This window comes from Plectropomus leopardus, chromosome 13, assembly GCF_026936395.1.
Source record: "Plectropomus leopardus strain MGB_pleo_1.0 chromosome 13, ASM2693639v1, whole genome shotgun sequence".
Taxonomy (NCBI): Eukaryota; Metazoa; Chordata; class Actinopteri; order Perciformes; family Serranidae; genus Plectropomus; species Plectropomus leopardus.
This window is the reverse complement of record NC_142188.1, coordinates 7,336,861-7,363,425: the sequence shown is the minus strand read 5'-3', so window position 1 is coordinate 7,363,425 and position 26,565 is coordinate 7,336,861. Positions and strand designations below refer to the sequence as shown.

The 26,565-nt window shown below is 41.5% G+C and overlaps 1 long non-coding RNA gene across 1 annotated transcript in view; it reads right to left on the bottom strand.

The window, feature by feature from the left end:
* Window positions 1-21,880: 21,880 nt before the first annotated feature.
* Window positions 21,881-26,565, bottom strand: part of LOC148187656 (uncharacterized) — a 159,928-nt gene continuing 155,243 nt past the window's right edge. Inside the window, exon 5 of the long non-coding RNA XR_015778390.1 lies at window positions 21,881-22,062. This is a non-coding gene — a long non-coding RNA (uncharacterized LOC148187656). The remainder of the gene's footprint in view (window positions 22,063-26,565) is intronic.

Here is a 26,565-nt window from a genome sequence, read left to right as displayed (position 1 = left end):
AACAATTTTGCATTAAAGCACAAAAAAGATAATTAATATTAATCAAACTACTCAATTATAATTAAATAAAATAACATTTGAGGCTACTCCAAAAGTAAAAAATATATGGATAATTCTTTCTTAAATTTGAGTGTGAAGTGTGTAGATTTTTTACACACTCTGCCCACAATATAAATATACAGTTACGGTTGCTTAAAGTTGGTCAAAAAAAAAAAAAAAAAAATGCAGAGGATTTCTGCTCTTGGTCAGCAAGACTTTTATTTTGACAACCAAAGATTTAAAGAACTTCCCACATGTCGTTTGCGTGCTGTTTTTTGGATGTTTCTTTGATTTAAATGATAGATATCTCTGTTTTTCCCAAGCTTCACACCAACTCTTTTTTGGATTTTCAGAGTAAAACCATCTCTCCAGATGATGACCGGTTCTTGCTAAAGCGGCTGGTAGAGCGTAAAAGCCTCAACCACGACCAGCGTTTGGCTTGTGGCTGATCTGTATCTCCCAGCGTGCAGTAAACACACGCTCGCCATGAAAGTGTAACACACACACTCACACACACACACACACCACAAAACCTCTGTGCAGTACTCAAATAGTATGTCAATGAAGGTGATTAAAAACCAGAGCATTACAGTTGCCTCTGATTGAGTCGCACTGTTATGAAAAATTAATCGCTAATTAATTAATTTCGAATATAAGTGCAGAGTGATGAGTTTTAGATTAAAGTTTGACAGGCTTCTCAAATTATTCTATTTCAGTCATCAAAAGGCACTTTTTGTCGCGTCTGATGAGATTTGAAGCATTTGTAGTAAGGTTTTTGTTGGTTGGTATATTGTTGTTTTGTATTTTTGGACTTTTGGACATGCTGGGTTTTCTTACAAAAAAGTGAAGAAAGGTCACACTTTTTGTAACCGTTTTTTCACGTATAAAAGCCAATAACACCAAATTAACATAGTTGACACAAAACAAAAATGGAATTAAGAACTGAGCAATTATATAAGCCTCAACAACAGCAACAATATCCGAAATAATAGTGATAAAATCAAGTGAAATATATTAGATAACAGGTAAAAAAAAAAGGTAGTGGATAGTTTGGGGCCACGATGGAAGTAAGTCTCAGATGTTCTGTTATCACACTTGACATTTTTCAGTTGTGTGTGATTTGATGTCCTCCTCATGAAATCAAATAAACTGAAGTAAAAAAGAAAAAGAGACTGATGCAGCACTGCAAGAGTCTAGCAATGCATTTGCTTGAAAAAAATCACTGAATTTGGGAGTCTTTAGTTGCTTTGGTGGACTGCTGCAGAAGCAAGAACAATGCACTAAAGCTGCTGCTAAAGTAACAAAACATGTATTCATGCACGAGTCTGCTACTGACTTTAAAACCAAAAACAGCATCTTTTCTCTCCGCTGGCCATCAGTTTGAACGATCTGCAGCTCCTCTTAACATGTCGCATGTTAGGTTTTGTCTTTCAGCGTCTGACTCCAGCAGAAATAAGACACCAGGACAACACGCAGAAGATTAAAGGCTGGTTTGATGATAGTTACAACGCGACCTCAAAATAAATTAGCAAAATTTTGAGATGGAACCGATATAATGCAAATATTTGGCATTATATATACACATATCAGGTCAGAGACTTGAACAGCAGTTCAGCAAAGGGGCACCCGTCCATCCTGGCAGCAGTGAATCAGATTACCAAACATACTGATTGACTGCAGCGGTTGCTAGTGAACCTACAGCCATCTCTTCTAAACAGAGTTATCTCTACTGAAGTTCATGAAGAGGTCAGCGGTCACATCATCTCATCTAAGATCTCCTCGTATACTGTACGACTCTGCGGGATCCCAATAAAGAAGCTTTCAAAGCATAAATTCCTGTCATGACAACAAATGTCAGAGATACAGTAAAGACGCTGCGGCTTTGCTGCAATAAATGGAAGCAGCTCGTCTGCTCCTAACAAAAAAAATCCACCAAGGCTTCTCAAACAATGAGACACAAACTTGTTTTCTGTGAAAACTTCTTCTAAACCCACACGCAAACTGTCAAACAATCAAGGTGCCGTGTTTTATTGTAAATTTATTCCATTTAGCTTTTGTTAATTATCACAAGTGTCATAACCATCAAAAGACAACAACAGACGACTTGGCGCGCGCTAATGTTTGACACTTCTATCTTTATACCCTTTGTTCTGTCGCTCTTTCTCCCCTCCTTTGTTTGTCACACATTATACCACACCTGCCTCACATAATTATTCTTCCCTCTCACTGTTTTTGCTTCGTCCTTGAATTTCCGAACACAGACAGAACCTGTAAATTTGAAGAATTCTCTTCCAAAGAGCCGCATGCTGCATCACCTCTGCGGGGAAATAAAGAGACATTACATTGTCATTAAAGCACCCTGAATCGCAGAGGATCTGTGCCTGCTTTACCATAAATAGTTTGGTTTTCTATAAATCTATTTGCAGGTGTAGGTGTACTTTACTTTATGTGCTGTTTATTTAATTCATGCATTCATTTAATTAACACATCTGAGGTAAGAATTTCAAAAGAATAAGAAAGGTCGGTCTTTGAGAGCAAAACTGTTGAAATCAGAGAACTTAACTCTGAGAAAGTAACACTGAAATGTTACCTGTACTTTAACACCCTCATTACAAGCAGTTAAAAAACACTTGTATAATTAATTTGTTAAATGATTTCTTGTTGTTACTTCTACTGCATATACATGACTTAAAGGTATATCAATTAAAGTACTTTCATACTTTTTCAGCAACAAAACAAACCTCATTTTCAAAATTATTCTGAAGCTTCACTAAAATCCTTTGAACTCCATAATGTTTAAAAAAGAAAAAAAATATACTAAACTAAAAGAATGCAGTCATTAAATGAGAAAAAATGGTGTTTTTTCTCCATCCCTAAAAAATTTGAATCATCTGAGGTTTTCACTTGGCCCAACTTCTACAACATCAATTTTATTCAGATTAGTAGTTTTTGAGTACACATAACTAAACTGGAAAACAGACTCTAATCACTGCTATAATTCAACAAAGAGAGAAACAGAGCAGCTGCGGCTGACCACTTGTGCTTTCCGAATGGGAAAAAACTGGATTCCCATCCACAGGCAGTGACAGAGTTAATCAGCCCGGATTGACATGTTAGCAGTGATTACATTGTGCCTGGATTTGCTCCTCACCACCAAACCACCAGAACTTCCACTGCAGCGGGGGTTTAACTTCCCGCTTCCTGTTATTTTCACCAAATCCTGGAATATAACCTAAAATCTGATTTACTCCACACAGAAAGTGTCACAAACTCACAGCATAAGACTCGCACACTGACACAGAATTTGGCAGCTTAAAAGTGCATAAACAGTGCAGTGTTGACAAATTAATCTTGGCGAGTATCAGATTAACAGATTTACTTAGTCACAAACGAGTATTATGGGTGAAATAAAAAAAATGGTAAAACAGAATTAAGCAAATTTTGGTACAATTTTGAGGTATTTGTATTCATATTTATCCATTTTATGCAACTTTTATTTCAACTCCAGAGGGAAATGTAGTTTTTTCCCTGCTACATTTTTAAAGCTTTAGTTTACTATTTACCTTGCAGGTTTAGATTTAAGATATATGTATCAAATAAATAAAATAAGGTGCTTCTCTATAGATCAATATACCTCCCAGAATGTAAGGTGCCTAAACCATGATAAAATCAAAAAAGACTTGCAACTCGACTTGGACTTTAACACCAATAACTCGTGCCATCACTTGGACTTGAAAATACTTGATACCTTTCACCAACTCAATTCAGAAAGAAAGTTATAGACATTTTTCCATTATGAGACCAGTTAAATACAGCAAAACATAACAATGATTAACAAAATTGCTGGTAAATTGTGTTCTTGTCCTATAAAAGTACCCGTCAACATTACTTTTGTTACTGATTAAGTTCAGTAAATCTTGCCTTTAAAAGAGCACCAAAAAAAAGTATTATTTCTTTGTTTTTGAATGGATTAAATTTAGCAAAGTAAGCATTATGACTTCTTTAGGGCTCAGATGTCAAAGTTAAGGAGTAAAAAGGACATTCTGCACAATGAGTACTTTCACTTCTGGTTCTTAGAATACATTTTGCTGATTATTTTACTTGGGTAATTTTTTGCATTCAGGAATTTTACATTCAACAGAGTATTTCAACACAACCGTATTACTATGTTTAAATAGGTAAAGGATCTGAGTACGTCTCTGCCACTGCCCGTATATGACGCAAATCTAGTTCGAGTAAGTGCTAGAATTATTTGCAAATATTTTCTGACCTGTGCCCATAATGTCTTACAGTTCCCACTGTTGGAAATACAACATGTACGAGTGATTTAGGAGCAGTGTGGGTTAACCGGAGTCCCCCGAGGGAGTCGACATCACAGGGCTGCGCATAAACATTTTAGAGATTGACCTTTAACCTATCAGCCACGAAAAAAAGAGTCTGCTGGGGTGACATGTCCAAAACCATTAGAGATCAGATGTAATTTCCTTCAGACATTCAGACAGGTAAATTGTGTGCATGCGTGACACAGAGAGCCACATTGTCGTTCCGTGTGAACCCAAAAGCTCCTCAAAGTAACACAGGTAAACGTCTCCTCGGATTTTCTGACGACTGCATATCTATCGTGAAATGCATATGAAATATGCCTGCATGCAAACACACACACACCTACAAACAAACGTGCGGGCCATCTGAGAACGAGTCTCCGGCCGACAATATCGCTGCAACCCGATCCGGCTTAATAAAGGCCCTTACCTGCATTTACTGCTCCGTTAAAACGCCCTCTTGTTGTTCTACCAATTCACCGCACTATAATTGCACTGAGGCTGCATATGGTCCTCATCTAGTGCCCAGCGCAAGATAAAAGCCAACAGGCTGCGAGTGTGCAACGCAGGGGAGAAGTGTGTGTGTTCATATACTTGACTGTTGTGTGTGTGTATGTATGTAAGCATTTTAGGGCAAATTGGACTCAACATAACTCAGGGGATAGTTAGGAAAACTGCATGATGTCACCGTTATTACACTGTAAACGCAGTTGATTTGGCTTTGAGGATTTCTGCGTGCGGCGGCCGCAGACATGTGCGCTGTGGCTGGTTCACAGATCCCACCTCCACATCCACGCTTTGAACTTTTTACTGAGAGTCAACGTGAAGTATTAACACATCAGGCCAAATTAGTCAGATAATTAGTTACTTATTGTGCGTGTTTTATTACTTTTTCCAGGAATATTTGGGACCGTTATACACCAAAATGTGATTTAAAAAAGGGGAGCATGACTAATTGTCCTAAATTAAACATCCTCAAATGGTATTTAAAGGATAGTAGGTCACTTATATATCCTTGGCTGTAACACTTGTACAGATAGAGGCCTTTATGTTTTCTTAATGATGAATTTAAGACGATGACTTTGGCAGGAAACTAAACTTAATAAACAGCTCAATAACTGGATTAAGACTGACAGGAGATTGGCTTGTGGACAACCTCACAGCGCTCCCTTCGTGCTAATGCCAGTGCTTTCGCCTGCTCTGCCCAGTCAGGTTTATGAAAGTCAGACGGATTAGAGCCCAGCTGGGGCTCAGTAAACCAACACTCGGCCCTCGGACTCACACCACCATACATGACTTCCCAAACAAATCTCGACGTCCACCCCGCCCTCCTTTTATTTTGGGCTCCTGCGTCTTTCTCCCCTTTTGCTGTTTTTCCTGTTCGCTAGCTCTGCAACTCACACAAGACTCTCCAAACACAACACACGCTCTGCTCCAAATTAAAATACCAAGGCTTATTGAGCAATACTCTTCTAATGGTTTCATCCACCGATGGTTTTATCTTTGCGCACATAAACACACACACAGCCTCTCGGCTCCGACCGAAAAGAGCTGCTCTCCTCTCTTCTTACGTAAGCTGGCAGAAAATCTCCTAAATCCCTCTCTTTTGCCGTTGTTGTGTTGCGTCTCGGCTGGTGCTCCCTCTCCAAGAGCATCTGAGACCGGGGCAATTAGAACCTGAGCAGGGCCTTTGGGCATCAGACCATTTAGCATAGAGGCTAATAAGGCTGGCTATCGTTAAAAAAAAAAAAAACCCAGACCTATTGGCACTGCAGCACTATTCGGTATTGGAGGTGATTTGACGGCACTGAATCGTATCAAAGAGCTTCAAGATGTTTGATTCTTCCAGTGAGAGTTAAATTTGGAGAGTTTTTCTGGAGTGAATGGAGGAATTCTTTCTCCGAGGACTCGCAACACTCATCCGCTCCCGTAATATATTAAGAAAAAGCCCAATGTTTTGAGGCCAAATTGGCTCTTCGTTAGGAACAGAAGAGTTTTTAGAAGAGACCACTGTAGAAGCAGCTGCAGAAATAAATGCTACATAATAGTCTTCCTGTGTCATGTAATAACTTGGATATTAATTACGGTTCTTGCAGCTTAAGGCAAGTTAGATTTAAGACTTTTTAATGCCACTCGGAATTAAATTAAAGGCCACTTTTACAATAATCAAAACTGAAGAAAAAAAACCCATAAACGGAACTATCCGGGAACATTGCCCAAATAAAGTCTCCTACTCTCTCATTTTCCTTGTGTGTTTTGTCACCATGTTGAGACACTACAGATGCATGATTTTGGATTTTTTGCAGATGTCAGATATGATATATAACAACCCAACTGCCCAATAACTGATGCTGATATCAATATATCCACTTTTTCTTTTTCCACCTAATTTTAATGCTGATCAAGTCTCTTCTGTAGTGGAATGGACGTCATATTATGCAGACTGTTATTATGGTGGCCCAACAGCAGATGGAGAGTATGGATGGGGAGTTTGTAATATTCATTACTTGGGCGAAATAAGAAAAATACTTCAACTTAGGACTGACGTTTAGTTCATGCTTGCTTTATCAAAAAATAAATTTGTGAATAAAAATAGCGGTTTTTAATATTGTCAGAAATCAGCATGTTGGCCGATACCAGTATTTCATTTTAAAGCCAATATCAGCCGATAACAAGGACGTGCCGATATTATCGTGCATCCTTATAAGACACTACTGTATCTCTGCCTTCTGTGAGGGCGTTGACCCAAATGTTTGGAGATCTGTTGCCGCTGACCCTGGTGCTGGTATTGGAGATGTGGACGAGGCGTAGCGGAGACAAGAGTAGAACGGACCTGGAAAATGTTTGTCGTGTATTTTTAGGCGATTCTGTTTCACACTCTGCATGTGGGAATCCCATCACACCGAGTTTGAAAAACTTTTGCATAAAACACATCAAGCCTTGTATGCATTGCCTTGCTCCACTTTCTGCCATGCCATGAAATTATGGTTAAATAGCCAAGTTTTGTTGAATTTGCAGTTCTCCATACTGTCCAGAGTATGGTGATAGTGGATCCTCTGCTCTACACATCCCGGCCAAAACATGATTATTGTTTGATCCCTGCTATCGGAGTTAAGCCTACTCCTTGCAGCTACTGAGCTATTTAACCTGGTCTGACCTGGATGACGTGCTGACTTTGGTTGTTTTGATGTGTGTTTTGTTCCAGAGAAAAAAATCCATCGTACACATTGGTGAACAAAAGTCCATTTCTTTGTTTCGATTTAAATCGAACACAACTTTCAGCGTGAACAAATTCTCCGCGCCATGGCGGTCAAAAAAACTTTTGCCCTTCTGGGTCAAACACCTGAAGGCAGCAGTGACCCTCTTAACTTTATTTACTGAGCCCAAAATAAGAGCATAGCGAGACCCAATGTATAGATTGTGAGTTGTGATTGTCAGTTACTGTCTGGTCAGTTAAATCACACAATTGGCTCTTACACCCACTAAGCTGATCTGCCTTACGCTAATATGAGAGGCCTTTTTTTAAGTGATTGCACCAATTATGTTAAGGTTTTCCATTGCAACGTCAGAAAGTACTTCATAAAATTCTGCTTTTGCAAAATTAATTGAAGACATTTTAATACCAATAAAGGCGTTATTTTTAAAATAGTGAATTCAATGCCTTTAAAACTTTGTAAGGATATGCAGAGCTCCTGTTAATATTAACTTTATATGCAAACTATGCAAAAAAAATGCCAGCAAAAACAGACTGCTAGCAGGTACTGCAAGTTGGTGTAGGGTCAGCTATCCTCTGAAATCTGTCCAGTTATTTTTAAATTTTAACTATGTAGGCAAAGTCTGTGCCTTTAAAACCAGAGTTTTTTTTTCCACTTTTTGGGAAATGTTGGTGAGTATCACTATTTCTAACACTTTGACAGGTGTGTAAGTCCACAAATCTGTCAGATGACCAGAGGGAAACAGTTGGATAAAAAGCATTAGAGTGAGATCCAGAGACAATGTGTGTGCAAGAGACAATGAGAGGAAAGGTCATACAGAGAGAGGGAGTGAACGAGGCAGGAGAAAAGCAAGAAAAGAGAGAAAGAAAGAGCAATGGAAGGTTGCTGCTAATTCTTCCATATCTAAGCCTCTTTGCAGAAACTCCCTTTGTCTTCCAAGTCCCAGTCATTAGAGCCTAATCCTATCAACCAGGGGCTAATCTGAGGGCAGAGGGTTCAGCCCCCTCAACTCCACAGGCCAACACACACACACTCCTGCACACACACAAACAGGTACACACATGAATGTAAAAGACACATAAACACACAGAAATGCTCAGATTTACACATTCATGCACAAGGAAATGTACAAATGTTTGAACATGCACACGCAGACAAAAGCACCACAAATAATGCAATGCCAATTTTTATCAAACTAATTAAATCGAAACCAACTATCATACACAAAATCAATAATTTCTCTCTAAGAAGTACACTTCTGGGCCAAACTTTTTAGGCCTTGTGATGATCTGCTTTATGCCTGGGTGGATCTGAGAACTACGTACGTGCCTCTGTGTGTGTCTGTGTCTGTGTGTGTGTGTCTGTGTGTGCGTGTGTGCGTGTGTGTGTGTGCATGCGTGCGTGTGCGTGCACGCGTTGGGAGGTGGGGGCATCAGTTTCCCACACATTCCTGCAGAGCCTCTCCCCCTGCCATCATCATTCTCCTCTTTATTTCAGCTCTGACTATGCCCAAGATTAGTTATTGATCAGCGAGGATATAAATTATTCTAAAGTGAAAGCCCAACAACACAGTCATTATAGATCGACTATTGACCAGCGCCGATACATCATTCCATTTCCACTGCATTGCACCCCTGCCACCGGCCGGAAAAATGCTCAAATAATGAGATGGGGGATTTTTATGACTCGGGCACACTCTGCTTGACCTTTCGGGGAAGGTAGATGGATGATATCAGCATCGGGTTCTCAAATGGGATGCCATTTGGAGAGTTTGGCCAGAATGACCTGGTAAATTAAGACAGAGACAGATTTCCATGGAGATGAATGGCCGAGCATGAGAGGTTGCCTGAAGTTACTCCTCGGTTTGAAGTCAGAGATCAAATCTGACGAATTTGTTTAAAAATTAATTAGCAGCCTTGCGGAAATAACTTAGAACTGTATTAAAAAATACAGACCGAATTTATCCTATTACCTTATAAAATGTATTAAATGATGAAATTCAGGTAATATTTTAAAAAATGGTTTGTGTGTCTAATTCCACTGCGTTAAATTACTGTAAAGGCTCAGACAACAAATTGACATCAAAGAACGAGAAGCGACGAAGGCTGACTTTTCCATCACCTCACGTTGCCTGACTTGGCCAAAAACCTACACTTGAACACACAGCAAAATCTACAGCCAACCGCCAAGTAGCACATATGTTGTCTCCTGTGTGAGAGGAAATAATTCTCCACACCAGTGGGTGGTGATAGTCTGTAATTGTCATTCAAAAAGGGAAAATTGAAGACTGTCAGGACAGATTCTGTACACTAGTTGGCCAGTTAGCACATAAACAACATAACCTGAAATAACAAATGATATTAACTGTGCTCTAGCAAACAATTACACAGAAAATGATCAGCTATTTGTGTTTAAGAGCTTGATGGATAAATAGTAATCTCACCCAGCATAACAAGTTTGTTTTGATATCACACTCTCTTCAAATTAGTTGTTTGCTTTCCTCACTTTCAATTCTCTACTCATGCAGTGAGCTGAACATCCAATCAGGGCGATTTTACTCCCCGACAAGCTCCACCGTCTCCAATGCAGATTCACAATGCTAAATCCAACCAAAAGAAGCCAAAAAGATGCCAACAATGTTTGAAATACCATAAAAATTAGAGTCACAGATGTTCACTGACGGCCAGCTGTTGACTGATGGTCGACTGTCAGATTGGTGTGTCAGGGCCCTAAACTTACCACTGATCCCTTCTGCGTCAAAATACAACACAAAAGGCTGCTGCTCAAGCGTCAAAACATGCTGAGTTGGGATGGGTTCATGTTGAAACAGGAAACGAACAGTGGTCTGCTGTGTTAAAGTCAACATTTTGCTGATACATTCATCCACCCTCATCTCGTCCCTCTATGGACTTTGTCGCTGTATAAAAACACAACTTGACTTCCTCCCATTGGACAAGATTCTTAATTACTGTGGCCACGACCAATATTGTCCATTTTTAAGGAAGGCTGGTCTCTCGTTACATTATGCTGTTCATTTTTTGTGCGCCGTCTCTTACCTCCTTATTGTTTCAAGGTTCAATCACAGTTTTGTTTAGTTGTTGCTCTGCGTGGAGTCGTGATCAGGCGGAGATGGGGGGCTGGTAAAAAATGGAGGGATTTTATCCACGGAGGTGTCAGAGAGTTTAGCAAAGTGTAAAATACTTAAAGCATCAAGGCAACACAATCCCCTGCTGGTCACAGTATAAATCACCATATATTCTTATTGGCCTAAGCCCTTGTTATGAGTAAATACATCCACAGGCAAGAGAGGCTGGCAAGGTTCACGGGAGATTCATCCAGCAATGGCGGAGGGAAAGTCACAGCGTGTGTGTGTGTGTGTGTGTGTGTGTGTGTGTGTGTGTGTGTGTGTGTGTGTGTGTGTGTGTGTGTGTGTGTGTGTGTGTGTGTGTGTGCGCGGACCACATACCGCTTAGGGAGGCTAAGGAGAGGATAAGGAGATCAGCAGAGGGGGAATATCACGCCTCTTAAGCATGTATACACTTTCTAACTTTTACTTTTTCACCCCAAACCTAAATAAATCCTCACTCATCTAAGCATGATAGACTCCCCTCACCCTTGTGTATTTTTTTTCTCTTTAGATAATCAAACCTCCTTTATTTACAGACTTTGGCATGACCATAATACCCTCAGCCTGACAAATTTTCAAAGAACACCAAATATATTTAACGACTGCGTCTTATTTCCAATCAGTGATGCTTGTTTACAACATTTCCCAACTCACTGTGTTGGAAAGGCTCGCAGTATATTAACCAAAACCACACAACATCGAGTCATTTTTCCATCCCGGGCCCAAATTATTTATTGCTTTCAGTTCCTTGTCTATTTAATGGATGAATTGGGTTAACGGACAGATGAGGGGGAGGAGGGGAGGAAGCGAAGGAGCAGGGAGAGAGAGAGAAAAACAGTTTCATATTTCTGTAAGCCTCAAACTTTTGGCAAACAGAAGAAAAGAGAACTTGGCCCTAATTCCATCTCACGCTGGCGTTTGTGCATTCTAAGTTCTCGGGGGCTGCTCTGGCGGAGGGCCTGAGCCCGTAAATTGGATATTAGGGGGCGATATAAAGGAGCCTGTGTGTGCTCCCGTCCCGGGGAATTATTGCCTCCAATATCCCTGCGTATGCGTCTAGGGCTTCCGAAGCCAGGCCAGATAGATCCTCATCTCATAAGGGGGCCAAGACTATATCCATCGCTCCTTAACTTTTATGAAGCTCCCAAGCTCTACAATGGGATTTGCCAGGGTGTCTTTTCCCCTTATCCAAGCAGGGGGAGGGGGGTGACAATGCAGATATAGCTGCATTCTTCGGGCTGCAAAGCCCCGACTTCCTATTTGAATACAAGCATTCCAAATTGTAAAGTGGCATTCTTCTTTTGCTCTGTGAAGCCAGCTCCGTGGCAAAATTTCACCGCTTTAAGAAATGCTTTTTTCCCGCCTCATTTATCACTCTTTTCTCCCTGACTCTCACTCTTTTCTTTGCCCCCAAAAAAATCACTATTTTTGTATATATTCACTTAGGGCTGCTCGATTATGGCAAAAATAATAATCACAGTTATTTTTGTACGTGTATATATTAGGGCTGTCAAATGATTAATTTTTTTGATTCGCGCAAAATCACAGAATTTCTATAGTTTATTGTGATTTACCACTTTTTTAATCACGTTGCCAATTGTATTATTTTCCATTACAAAACAATTATGAAGTCCAAGCAATTATTACCAGATTGTCTTGATTAGGAATCAAATAACAGAAAAAAACTGCATGGGACGAGCAAGAAGTGCGCATGTCTGTAAAGGGGAGACTCATGAGAATCCATAAAACCCATTTTCATTTCGATATCTAGAGGTCAGAGGTCAAGTGACCCCTATGAAATGGCCATGCTGTTTTTTAAGCGTTATTCCACCGGTGGCATGGTTGTTACCACTGGACTCCTTAGGTCTTCTACTTTCATATAATACCATGCCCTAATTATGGACTTTAATGGCATTGCAATTAATTAATGCTGACAGTCCTAATATATCATCCATGATGCTACATGTGAAAGAGGAGAGGGAATGGTGATGGGGCAAATTAATTATACTCCTTAGAGAAACTGAAGCTTTTTACAACTTTGGAGATTAAAAATGTATCCAAAAATATCCTCAACAAAACATTTGAATGGCACAAGAGCTGTGAGGTAAAATGTGTTTTATCCACATAAAAATAGGACCACTTAAACACCTATCCGCTAAATTTGGACTATTTTCATCGCTTTACCTTGCTGTCAGACAGCCCTGTACGACAGGAAACTGACTTTGTTACGTTATGCTCTCCTTAAAGCCACCAGACTCCAGTGACAGAAACAACAGCGCACTTTTACACAGAACCAAACGATGGTGGCATCATTCCCCTCCTGCATCGCAGCATCCTGCAATCAAAGAGGCATGACAGGCATGACGTTTAACACACAAGCGTCCGCTTCTAGCGTAACATTAAATATACGCGTCGGCAGCACTTCCTTAACAATAACAAAGGCATAACACGTCAATCAAAATTGACCGTCTCTGTTATATGGCGGCTGATCTCCTCCTCTGCTCGGAGGGTAAGAAGTTTCCGAATCTCATTGTTTTCCCAGTTTGGGGACATTCACAACCACTGTTCTTATTTGAATTAGTCAAATTGCTAACAGCTACTTTTTAAATTTCCTGCGATGAGTTGCTCAGATAAACACGTTGTCAAAACATCACACCGTGCCGCCTGTAGTCAAAGGCTTTACGTTTTGCACAAACCTCGTTTTGGCGTTGTTGCTACCTCCTAACCCGGCTCAGAGGTGAGATCACTCTGTCCCAGCGTGACATTTCCACCTTGAACAAGCAGTGTAAATGCGACTAATAACTTTACTCCACAGAACACAGTGACTCTCTGGTCTTCTGCTGCTGGTTAGTTTGTATTATTGTATAACTTTCAGAACCGAGTTGTATCAGTTTTCTTGTCTGTCTGTACAAATTTGGAGGTAAGATCAAAAACACACAATTCTCAAAGAAGGCTCAGTCATGACGGACTTTCAGCGGCGTCCTCCCTGCCGCTCGCCCGGTGCCTGCGCAGTGCTGCTGTGCAGAAGAAGAAGGGGGAGAGACGGGAGAGACTCAGCAGAGGAGCCGTGTACTGTCCTGTGCAGCATGCATAGGAATGAAATACAATATAATATACTTGAATGCATTTCTTGCCTCCCCTAATCGTCACTAAATGTAGCAACAAGAACGCCAAATTGGCAACACAGTTTTCAACTCGTGCCGAAACTTGTTTGGACTTTAGGGTTGAGCACATCTGCTGGGAAGGGGTGTGCTTGATTTACAAAATAAAATACAAAACAGGGGCAACATGGGTGGACTCGTCATGTGGCGCAAAGTCATTTTATTGTGATTACTTTGCTTTGACAATCGAGAGAAGCCAGAATGGAAAATAAACTCTGATTAATCGCACAGCCTCATTCTTTCCTGTTGTTTCTCTCACTCCCCACCTGTCCTCGTACAGCTCTTGATTGCCTCTCCCTCCCTGTCTTTCTTAAGTCTTGTTCTCCCCCCCCCTCTGCCGCCATGCCCTTGTGCCCCCACCCCCACCCCCTTCTTCCCTTGGGTAATCCTAAAAAGGGGCAACACCATCAGAGGGTGTGAAATTAAATACATTACAGCATTGCGGATTAAAGTGTTTCATAGGCAGTTGCTCATCCACATCAAACTTTAGCTTTTTAAAGCCTAACATTTGATCTAGGTTAGAAACCGAGGCCAGAGGAAGGGATTGGGACACTTGTGGGCCCCAGAGAGCAGAGAGAGCCACTGGAGGAGAGGATGGTGTGTGGAGGCAGACGGAGGGGAAGCAGACGGTTGAATTTTTTCTATTGCTGGTGCAGGAAAAAAAAATCTAAATGAAGGAAGCAGTAAGAAGAGGAGTTGGACTAAAAATTTACAGCAGTTACTGGAAGTGCCAGCGAACGGGAAAATAAAGCAGTCGTGTGTTCTGTTTCACAAGGCATATATATGAGGATAGCGTAATCTGGGAATTAAAGTGCCTGCACACAGGGCTGTGTTCAAGCAGCGCACACGCAGGTAATCATTCCTCTTTCAAAAGTAATAAATGTTAATGTACCATTTCCCAGTTAATGAGAATTACTCACATCATCCATCACATCATCACAATCTGGGCCACACATGGCTGCCATCTCACACTGGACCTCAGATACATGTCGAGTATTTTCTCACACTCTGAACGCAGAGAAGCAAAGTCACTGCTGAAGTGCCCCTGAGCAAGGCAACCTCCAGTGCAGCTTCTAAATAGACTATAGTAGAAGATTGTGGTTGCACAGTACACAAGCACCTTGATGTTACAGTCTCAAAAATTAATGCAAATCAAACGAATCCCTGTGAAGTCTGTGCAACCGTGCAATTTTGTCCAATAACTGCGACTTTTTGGAAAAAAATCTGGCCAATCATCATCAAACTGACTTCCTTGTTTCTGGCTGTACAGAGGCAGACATGTGCAACACCAATGCTTTAGATTTACAAAATAAATTTACTTTTAAAGACCGGACAAGGCAATTCCCTGGCATTCTGCATGAAAGCGAGAGGAAACTGTTTTTTCACTGTGTGCAACGTTGTGGTGCAACACAAACAAAATTGATTGACAAATACTTTTCTACCACAAGAACACATCCGGAGAACGGCTGAAAACGCATCAACACCAGACAAGACAAATCACCATAACAGAGATTCAAGCTTCTTAATCTACTGCACAAATCAATTTAAGTTTGACTAAATATGCATAATTAGTGGTACCGTTAGTGTAGTTTAAATCTCAAACTCAGAGCAGTGGCGTTTTATTCAATCTGGACGTAGTTGTCTTTGATTTTATATAAATTGCACCAAAATAAGTTAACTTTTTTGGGGGCACATTTTCATGTACTACAGCGATTTCATTGCAAAAAGTGGCTTAAACATCCCAATATGCATTGCAATCTTTTTAAGAGAAGCTGCCGTGAAATCTGTCATTTTAGGCTACAAGAATCCCAAAAGCAGGGATGGACTGATATACAAGCGCATACGTAAATGCTTGAAAACCAAGAATGTTCAGAAACAACCGAAAACCAATTTGGTTATATAAAATTTCCAGAAAAGCTGCCTTGCAGACTGTATTATAGTATCTAAAAGTAATGTTTTGTATTAACTGTCACGCAGCTGTGTCTAGCACTTCTTTTGCACGAGACAAATTTCCTTCAGGACAATAAAGTTTATCTTATTTTGCTTAACATGTGGCTATTAAGAATCAAAATTCAGCATTACTGAGATTTTGATTGAGTTCAGGTTGTACAGCAAGTCTGCAAAGTGAAAAAAATTAGTGATTTAAGATCCACAGAAAAAGAAATCGGCAACAATATAGATTAGCTATTAATCGTTTAAGCTGTTCATAAAGCAAAAGTTTCTTGCCTCACGAATGCAAGTATTAATGGCTTTTCTTTGTTATAACTGTAAATTAATTATCTTTAGGTTTGGGATGTTGGTTCCATAAAACAAGCGAGTCAAAGGCGTCAGATGTCTGGAGCACAGCTTCTCCTGCGGTCTGGTCTGGGTACCTGACCAGATGGACGTCTGTGACGCCTTTCCTGGCGATGAGGTCAGATGTGAAGGGAAGTCGGTCCAGCTGGGATCGGTCCTTTTCTTTTACTCTCCGTATTCCTCTCCCATTCTAATGAGTCTCGGGGGACGCTGGCTCTCACTTAATCCACTCATCTATTTTGACTTCCTCCGCTTGAGAACAGTAACTTCAGAACTCCGGTAAAGGTCATGTTCTGTCAGCTTTGTTCAATGACATCTATTGATGCAGCTCCCATGTACAAAACCCGGAGTTTGGGTTACACGCCATCAATGAATCAGTGAGAAAAAGATATTCCACTGAGACACGACTTTAGCATCAAACGTGTAAAAATAGAGAGAAATTTGTCATTGTATAAGCATTAATAAGCCAAGGGGTCGAAGGCACAGGTGGAGCTTAAGGATTATACTTTTTTTTTTATTTTCTTGCTAGAGTGTAGAGATCTTTTCTCAAAAAGACATGGCACAGAAACAAACGACAGCTGTCTTTAAGACTTAAACACAACAACTACTTAAAGATCCAACAGACACAACAGAAACATCTGTTGGTCTCTAGACAAAGCAACTTATTAAGAAAGCCTGAGAGCAGGACAAGGCTGCAACGCCTACACGAGAATGAAAATAGCCATATTTTTATGTGCTTCATTATAGGAGTGTTGGCAGCCATTCCAAACAGTAACATGGTACAGTATAAAAAAAAACAGTAAAAAAGAGAGAAGTGAATATAGTGCATTCAGTTCCCATTTAAGAAAGTGTTGTGCGTCCTTTTACCAGTTTATTCCAAAAGGACAAATCCACAATAGTGACACTAACTCTCATCAACACTTATGTTTGTAGCTTATTCCCAAAATTCCCTGTTTGTTAGAGAAACGGCAATACCAAGGTTAATATGGGTGATTCCTCTCAAGCTAAAAGTCAGAGTTTTCCAGAACAGAGACTAGTGCTGACGACAAGTCCACGTTCAGACCAACTTCAGCTCAGCGTCGCCACACTTCCTGTCTCAATGGCGCCTTAAAGAACAAGGTCCCACCAGTGCAGCCCCCCGTGCTGTTTTAATTCAGGGCTAAATCTCCGCTGACTAAGCGCTCGACTGATGGACAAATGGCATCTTAACCCCCAGCGTGTTCTCATCCCAGCTCCTCAAATACAGATGCTTTCTCGTGCCTTTGGCGTGTAATACATGTGCCAAGTGCCCCCTTTGGCGTCTCTATGAGACCCTGCCTTTAAAATCTGTATGGGACATACAGCTGTCTCCTGGGCAAAACTCCATGTGACACGTGGTTAAAGTTCAAAAGTCAAATCATCGCAGTTAGGTTTAGGCAACCAAAAACTTGGTTAGGTACAGAAAAAGCAACATATTTTGAGTTAATATGTAACATGATGTAAACACATCCTGTGAGTAAAGTCAGGACGTGACAGACGGACATACATGTTACATAACATTACATTAAAACATAACTGACATTTTGTTTCACACAGGACACAAGTCTGTGTTTGTCTGACTCATCCACCACCCCTCCTGCACCGACTTTCTTGCTTTTCTTACTAAATCTGTTGTTCGAGCATCAACTATTGCTGCAGATGGGTTCAAATTGGAGTAAATCAAAAGCCCGGTGTGTCTCATAGAGACGCCAAAGGGTGCCTTCTGCATCTGTATCACACACTGAGGAGCATGACAAAGCATCTGTACTTGACAACCTGGGAATGAAAGCAGGCTGGGACGCACCCCATCCCACACCTTTCTGAGGCGGCAGTTTAGGAGGCTGCATCCAACAATTGTTGTAAAGTCCCAAAACGGACAATCAAAGATTTGCAAACACTTCATGCAGTGATTGGAGAGCTGCGCATGAATGCAGAAGTAAGCAGGATTTGAAATTGTCTTTCAGACCCTCTGTTTTCATCGTTTACAAAAACATTTTTGCAACCAAGTGCAACAATATGAATTGGAACAGTCTAAAAGTATGCACAGCTATCCCCATTTGTAAAATTATCGGGTCCAGTCCATCTGTGATTGTTAGGGAGGGTGGTGGTCAGCACAGCTATACCCATTTTGTCTTCCCAATAATCCCACTTTTATCAAGTTTAGTATGTTACACTTTTACAAATACCATCACAGAATTCATGTAAAATCCACACTACATCAGTTTTTTCAGATATGTTTCCTGTCAAAGTTATACAGCGTAGCTTTATTCCCGATGCCCTCTGATGGCACAAACCTTGACTGACAGATCTGGTTAACTGGAAATCCTCTATCAATGTTTATGTCATCTTGAGATTGTTGCATCTTGTTGATTCTGGGAGAAGAATCATCTCAGGTTTTGAATTATTGATTGAAGGAATTCAGGTCACAACACTTATATCAGGTAATAATGAACGTTAAAAATCCTTCATGTGATCTCCAGTCTTTCATAGGTTGAAAAAGGGAGTAAACATGCACAGAAAATGGAAGCAATCCAACAATATTTCCGACTGATCTGAGCGTGAATGACCAAAATGACATACGCTCAGTTCGCAATGTCTTTACATCTCCACCTCCTCAGCTAGGCCTTTGTGTGCAGGCTGACTGAAACATCTGGGTTGATGCTCCTGTCATCCTACATCCACTGTACGAACAAGCTTTCGCCAGCGACAAGTCAATCATCCTCAACCTTCCTCCGGTAAACAAGCAGCGCTGAAAGAGCCGCCACGTGCTAACCATCCGGCACGCCAGGACACTCGCTGACAATAACACCGGGGGAAAAACAGATTAATAAAGAGAGAAAGGGGAGTAAAATAAAGATAAACACAAACAGAAAAGGAGAGCAGTCGGAGGTGGTTGGAGGGGAGGCGAGAGGGGGGGTTAGGAACGCTGGCTGGCTGTGTCTCTTTGGTGAAATCTAAATGAGAGTGTATAATATGGGCCCTTCATAGGATTGATCCAGAACATTCCCCCCTTCACTGGGCTTTTCTTCCTGCTCAAATTGAGGGATTACCCCAGGAGGAAGTGCTTTGATTAGGCACAATAGGCATCTATCCTCTGTTGATTTGTGGGATTGAGGAGGCAAATCCCTGACAAAAAGCTGATACAGAGAGCGAGGGCCGCTGGATGATGCCTGGCTGAGGGGGGTTGGTGGGGCAGGATAGTTCCATAGAGGAACAGCCAGGGATGGCCTCTTCCAAAAAATTTTTGGCAAACGGTGAAAAAGGAAGAATCAAGGTTGGGTCGGAGGTCACATGTGAGGGGAGGGGGACGGGATGTCTTGTGAAGTTCACGGCGAAGGAAGATGAGAAAAAAAAATCAAATAGAGATGCAGATTTTTCGACAGCTGCTTCTGTGGGAGACTGTATGTATCCAGAGAGTTTTATGGTATTTCCGTGTAAATCGAGAAACAACAAAGAGTTCTCAGCAGACTGAAGAAAAAGGCCATTTCGAGAAACGTTGAGGTATGACGACTAAATCCAAAAATCACATTGACAGAGAAGATTTTACCTTTTTTTTCTGGAGACAACTGCTCACTTGTGTCTTCTTCGATGACTTCTACAGCTGTCAAAACTATCAGTAAGCACATTGAAAACTTGAAGGAAGTCTTTTCATTGACAAAAAAACACAGATTTTGACCCATTTCCTCATCTTCTCTTAAAAATGTATTTCACCGATATAAAGAGGGTTCTCACATAAAAATAGGCCGTCTGTGCAGAAGAAAGAAACTGAAATTGGTGCAACGTGACCTGAGAAAACAGCGAAAAAGGATGCTTTTGCTCAAGAGGTAGAAAACCTACGACTACCAGGATGCAGATGTGCAATGAGTAGTGAAACAAAGGCGGACAGCTGAATCTCATATTACAGTTAAACAGTACGCTGAAACAAGTTTTTAAAAACATCTGAAGCGAGAAATATGCAACTCAGTAACTGTATCTTCGTTTATATTTGACCAGCACTGCTTAGTTTTACTGTTTGATCTTTGTTTTGGTTTTTTGGCCTCCGTTTGTGTCCATGTTTGGCGGGCAATAAGAAAATTGTAAGTACAGCTTGTATTTTGAGCAACAGCCCGAGAGCCAGCAAAACTCAACTGGACGAGTCACTGCTTATATCAGGGGTGTCCAAACTTATTTTTAAGGGGGGCCAGATCAGAAATGTCTGCTGTAAAGTAACTGTTTGTTTACTGTCTGTTTATGGAAACACATTAATTCAACCTGCAGAGTTACAGCTTGATGCATCTCTTCAAACTGTGCGAAAGTGCAGCTATCACAAGGTGAACGGAAAAATGTAAATTGAACTCCCTTGAGTTAAGTTTACCACATTTCTTCTATACACACAAAGCTGGTTGAAAATCTGTTCAGTATCAATTTAACACAAGCAGCCTGACAGTATAACGTACGTAAAATAAGTGAAAGCTAATTGTTTCTCACAGTAAAGCTTAGGATACATAAAGCGGTGTGAACAGGTTTACCCAAAGGTCATGAAATTCGCTCTACACACAAAATCAAACACTGCGCTTGTGTGTGTTTTAGTGTCAGGGTTACTGGCAGCGAGGTAAACAAGAGGATCAGTCTCTGTTTCAAACAGTTACCTCGACTCCCTCCATTGAAACTCTCTAATCTGCTCTCTCTTTCACCGCTCTCTCTCTGGTTACTGTTGCAGGAGACCACGGACGTTCCCTCAGCCTGTCAGGCGAGCCCTGTTATCCCAAATGAGTCCCGAGCTCCTCTAAACACTGCTGTTATCCAGTTTCCGTGGGGACCTGGAGCTACAAGGCACAGACAAACGTGGGCCGGGTGGAAGTGTTGGGCGGGGGATTTTTGTCGGATTTACACGTATATACGATTTCAGGGTTTAAAACTAAGTTCCCCCTCCCCGAGTTCAGAGCGGAGGCAAAAGGGGCCGTCAGTGTCGCCAGCTTGAGCTGCCAGTGTGACGCCCAAAGGTGCAGCAGAGGCCACACGCAGTACTGAATGAACGGGCACGGAGCTTTGACAAAGTGGGCGTGTTGTACCTGTTAGAGGCTAGAAGTGCAACTTCAGCTACGGTGAGCTGAAAGGGGGCAAAACTTCAAAGAAGGAGGGGGTGGGGGGGGTTCTCATTTAAATTCTTCAGTCCGGTCTCTGGGATTTGGTTTAATGAGCTGAGAAGCAGGAGTAGACAGCTGACTCCTGACTGTGTGTGCATGTGTGCGTGCGTGCACACATGTTAGGGGAGTTTTCCCACCACTGAGTCCCCATGTGCACGTATGCATGTTAGGTTGCCAGACTACTGCGGCCACGCACTGACACACACACACTTTCTACTTTCTCTGAAGCCTCTCCAGCGCTGGAGACTCTGCGCACACACACGAGCGAGCACACACACACAGGCACTGTAAAGGTCCAGGGGTTTGCCAAACTGCAGCAGACTGGGTTTCTACTCAGAAGCCGCAGCTCTCCCTCGCTCTGTCACTGCTGCCACTGAAACTGGTCAAAGCTGGCTGTTTTAGTGGCTCCAGAGCTGCTGGCAGCGAGTGTTGGCAGCCTTGTATCTCCTTATTTTTTATTTCTTTTCATGCCTGTGTCTGCCGTGTGTATGTTTTTTATTCACTCAAACAAGTGGCATCTAAAGTATGGAGCTGCAAGCCCTCACACAAACCGAGGCTGAGTGACACTTACTTTAATCCATCCGGTGTATTCGGCCCCGGTGACGTGACATCGGGGAGTCTCTCTCCAGGGTTTGACACAGCATCGGCTGCCGTCAACCAACGCCTTTTCTTCTCCTGTTGTTCTGTTTTTCCACAGACGTCATCAGCCCGAAGGAAATGATGCTGTAGGCCCTTTGCTCTCTGGCAGAGGAGGCAGACCTGGAAAAATAAGTAAGACACAGGAGGGAAGCCTTTGGTTATGACGGTTGCTGTTTTGGCTGCTCGCTTAAATCAATACATGAAATACGGCTAAAGCTCCAACTTTGCATTCTTCAGTACATCTCTGCAGGATACTCACATTGATGCTGATGGCACTTACTATATTTATTATGAATCTGTCAACTACTGTTAAAGGGGACCTGTCATGCTCATTTTCAGGTTTATTCTTGGGTTTTGGGTTCTACTATAACATGTTTACATGCAGGGGCGTCATAGTTGGTGGGATAAGTGAAACTGATTACCCAGAGCCCCAATGGATAGGGGTGGGGGAGTTTAAAAGCCTGGAATATAAAATTTTGTTTTGTTTGCAATTTTTTAAATTTCTTTTCTTTTTTTTAAAGACTTTTTCCCTTTATTTGGCAGGACAGCTTTTTTTTTTTGAGTGAGAGGGAAAGACATGCAGCAAAGGGCTGCGGGCTCGAATCCAACCGCGGCTGATTCAGCAAGGACACAGCCCCTGCACATGGGGCGCCTGATGGCTCACCTGGTGGAGCGGGCACCCCAAGTGCCCCTTATTTCTAATTAGTGTCCTGACTAAATTACCCCTTAAAAGTGCAGAATAGTTTAGTCTGTTCCTGCACTAAATGCAGCTACTACCAAGAGAGTGAGTGCTGATGCACAAAAACAATAATAATTCAGAGAGTGAGTGAAAGAAACATGGCTCAAGAGCGGAGGGGGCGGGGGCCCACAGAAACTGCCTATACATAGGGCCCACAATTTGGTGCTACGCCCCTGTTTGTATGTTTTAATGGTCAAAAACCCTTTATTTCCCTACTACTGTCAGTTTTGGAGAACCTCTGTCTGTTATGCCTCGTTTTAGTACCATCTCTTTAAGCCTGTTTCTTGAAAAAGCCCATATATATTAACGGCGTCTCTGCATCGTCATTGCAGCCGAAGGAATGACTGTAATGGAGAACAGCGGCAATTTCTACCGTGAATAATCACAAATAAAAGCTTCTACACACAACCAGACATGTTCCAGCAGGAATATGATCAAAAATCAAGGAGAAATTTACAGCAGATACAGCACGTTTCATGTTTCCCTGACGTTTGCACGCAGATTCATGTAGCAGTGTAGGCTATCTATCTACCTATTCATTTATTTACATATTTTTATATTGACTATTTATTCATATATTTTATTCAGCTTTACTAGATGGTATACCATTTTAATATTTTTTAACATATTCATCTATTTGTTATTCTACTTTGCGATGTTGTCCTTTTATTTTCCTCTTATCGACTGTTTAAAGTATTTTATTTTATTATTATTACTATTATCTATTTATTTATCTATTTATATCTTTTTTTCTGGGGGGGGCACTTTGTGTTATAGTTTTGTTTGTATGTAAAGTGCTGTACAAATTAAAAAGTCTGATTGATTGGTTGATCTAATGTAAACACATGCCTGGACCAAATGACTGTATAAAGTAATCTGGCACACTATGACATCATACTGTAACAAGAGCAGAAGAAAAGCGTTGGAAACAGTATTCAGTCTAAAGTGTGAGGTTTTTGCATGCAGAGATTACTTTTACTTTCGTAACACAATATATAAGATATAAAAAACTGAGAAGCATGAAGTAGCAAACATAAATTAAACGCTATATTGTAAAGGCTTTCAATTTATGCATTTAAGAAAAAATCATAATCCCAAATAAACACTGCAGTAATCTGTGTAGATATGTGGTGTGGAGCCTGCGAAATGTTCAGGCTTGTTAGGGAGTGTGACAGAAAGGTCCAGCTCTGGCAAACAGAGCCGAATATGACACTAGTGTTAATCTCTAACCCTGCAGGGGAAGCAGGCATACAGAGGGATCCTATTACATCTTTCATTTGGCCCCAGCGGGCCCCATCCTGAACAGAGGGATTACTGGGGGCTCTCGCAGTCACTTAGCCGTACGCCTGCCCCCAACCAGAAAACCCACAATCCACCTCTGACATCATCAAACAGGGACAGGGCGGAGGAATGTGTGTCGGAGGGAAAGCAGCATCACACTGAGGTAAACAATTAGACGCCACATTTTTTGTGCGTTGGCTCTGGAAATAAACAGGTTGGGGATCATTATTTGTTAATGAACACTTTTTCATCAGCAGATGACGGTGGATCGCCGCCCAGAAGTGGGCCGATGTGGGCGGAGGGGTGGAGGGTGGGGGGGCAGTGCAGAAAAACAGAAAAAATAAAACGAAGCAGGGAGAAAAAGAAAGGAGCAAAAGAGGAGCATGAGAATGAGGGTGGGGATGCATTTGTATGGGAGTGTGTGCAGGAGTGAGAGAAGGAAAGCGAGCAGGAGAAGAAAGAGAAGAGAGAGTTAGCTGTTGGCAGTAACAGCTGCTGTGGCCTCAATGCCTGAGCTCCAGATTGAACTTGAGTCTTGTACTGTATGACAGCGTGTATGAGCGCCGCCGTTTGCAACGCAGCTCGTGTTCTGTCGAGTGCGAGATAGATAGCGGCGATAAACCGACAGCTCTATTGAGCGGCTCTGTTGTGCACCTGTCCGGCAGAATTTTTTTTCTGGCTTCATTCTCCTGGATTCCTCTGTGATTACCCAGCAACATGCCGCTCCGCCGTGACATCAGCCTGCAATTTACATCCAAATTAGAATCAGATGAATAAGAAACGGCTCCTTTCTCCTCTTGTCTTCTGGCCATCCCTCGGCCATTCTCTTCCTCTCTTCCTCCATTTTCCCCCCTCTCTTCCCCTCTGACCGTACTGAGGCCAAGTTAGCACAAATGAGACATGACTTTCACTGAAAACAGGGCTGGATGTCTCTATCAAAACAGCCCTCTGAAGTGGGCGAGTGCCTCAGTTTGGAAGGAAGAAGAAAACTTTTATCTGACTCACATCAGAGTTCCTATGAGACCAGTAAACTCGAGTACAATAACAATGCTGATTAAACACTCCAAAAACCGAAAAATAAACACACAAAACTGAGTCACACTGTAAAGAAAATAACCATTTGAGCTCAAGTTCAGGATGTCTCTGGGGTTTTATATCCTTTTTTTAATCAGGTTTTTCAGCACAATTCAGTAAGTAATAGACAATTACAACTATCCTAGCCCCCTCTTGTGGCAAAATATTCACAAGTGGGTTGAAAATAAGGCATCTTTTCCCCAGTGATCCCTCTTGAAGTTGTGCAGGCCGGATTAAAATAACTGTAATGATATCTACAACCGCGAGAACTATCATCTTATGTGAAAGTAACTGTTGATCAGCAGTTACTCTCCCTCTGTTGTTTTTACAGAGTAATGGGAGCAGCGTGAAGGTCAGAAAATCAGCAGTTAGTCTGTCAAGAAGGATCTTCCAACACATATAATCCCAACACTTATGATGATTATCAGCTTGTGGTTACAGTGGCAAGTATAACGTGACTTTATAATTATTCAAGTACTTTCCACAGTTCAAACACATCACCCACCAACTTGGCACTCTCCAGTTTCTACTATTAAAACTACAATACACAACTGTTTGGCATCCTGCGCCCTCCACTTTTGGTCAAAGGCCCACACAAACATTTTAGCAGTCTACCTTGAGGCAAGAGTTGCAAGACGCCATTGCAGAAAGCAAGTGGTGAGCACGGGTAATTTATCCTAAAATAAACAAACCACTTCGATCTGAACAAGTATTTGTCCTCTGCTACTATTTAGCTTTCCAGTCCACATGGCAACAGTGCTGCTTGTGTCACCTCAGTACAGCACACTCGTAATGAGAAAGTGCTGTCAGTGTACGCTTCTGAAAACCATAATTATGTTACATTTGCATGTGTCATACGTATCATATCAACCTTTTGTGTGATGCAAGCTGCAGACTAGTCAGCACAAACAATAAAATCTGTTGTGATTTGGTGAGTCATTGCTGTGTTTCCATCTGCTTTTTAGGCACCAAACGTAGGCGTTTTGTAGCAACCTGTTGCTGTTTTTCCAACGGGGTAGTGCCACAAAAAGTCATCACAGTGTTCGGATAGCGGCATGTGAAGCAATTGCTTTAAATGGAGACATCCCTACTTTTCCAGCGGGGAAAGTGCCCCTAAAACTGCATATGTTTGGCCAAAACATGACCTCTTTCTTACCTTCGATGGATTTTTCGACGGATCTGCTAAAAATGCGCAAATGTATTGTCTCTGAGGTCTGCAAAAACATGCAATGTTGACATTTTTCTGAAAACGGTTGCACAGCCAAACCTTGTACACTGCTGACCAAACCATTTTCACTCTCCTTTTAGCTCTGATGTGACCTTCACCCTCTCCTGAGTCAAATTCCTGACTCTTTAGTAACTAATTTATTTACTACATTCACCAGATAGTTGCTAACTATGTCTGTTTTAGCTAGCGCAGCGGCATGCAATGAGTTTATCATCCCTATTTTTGGAAAACAGCAGTGTGCTGCATCTGGAAATGACTGTGATGAAAGCAGTGAGATTAAGTTGTATGGTATTAAAAAAAA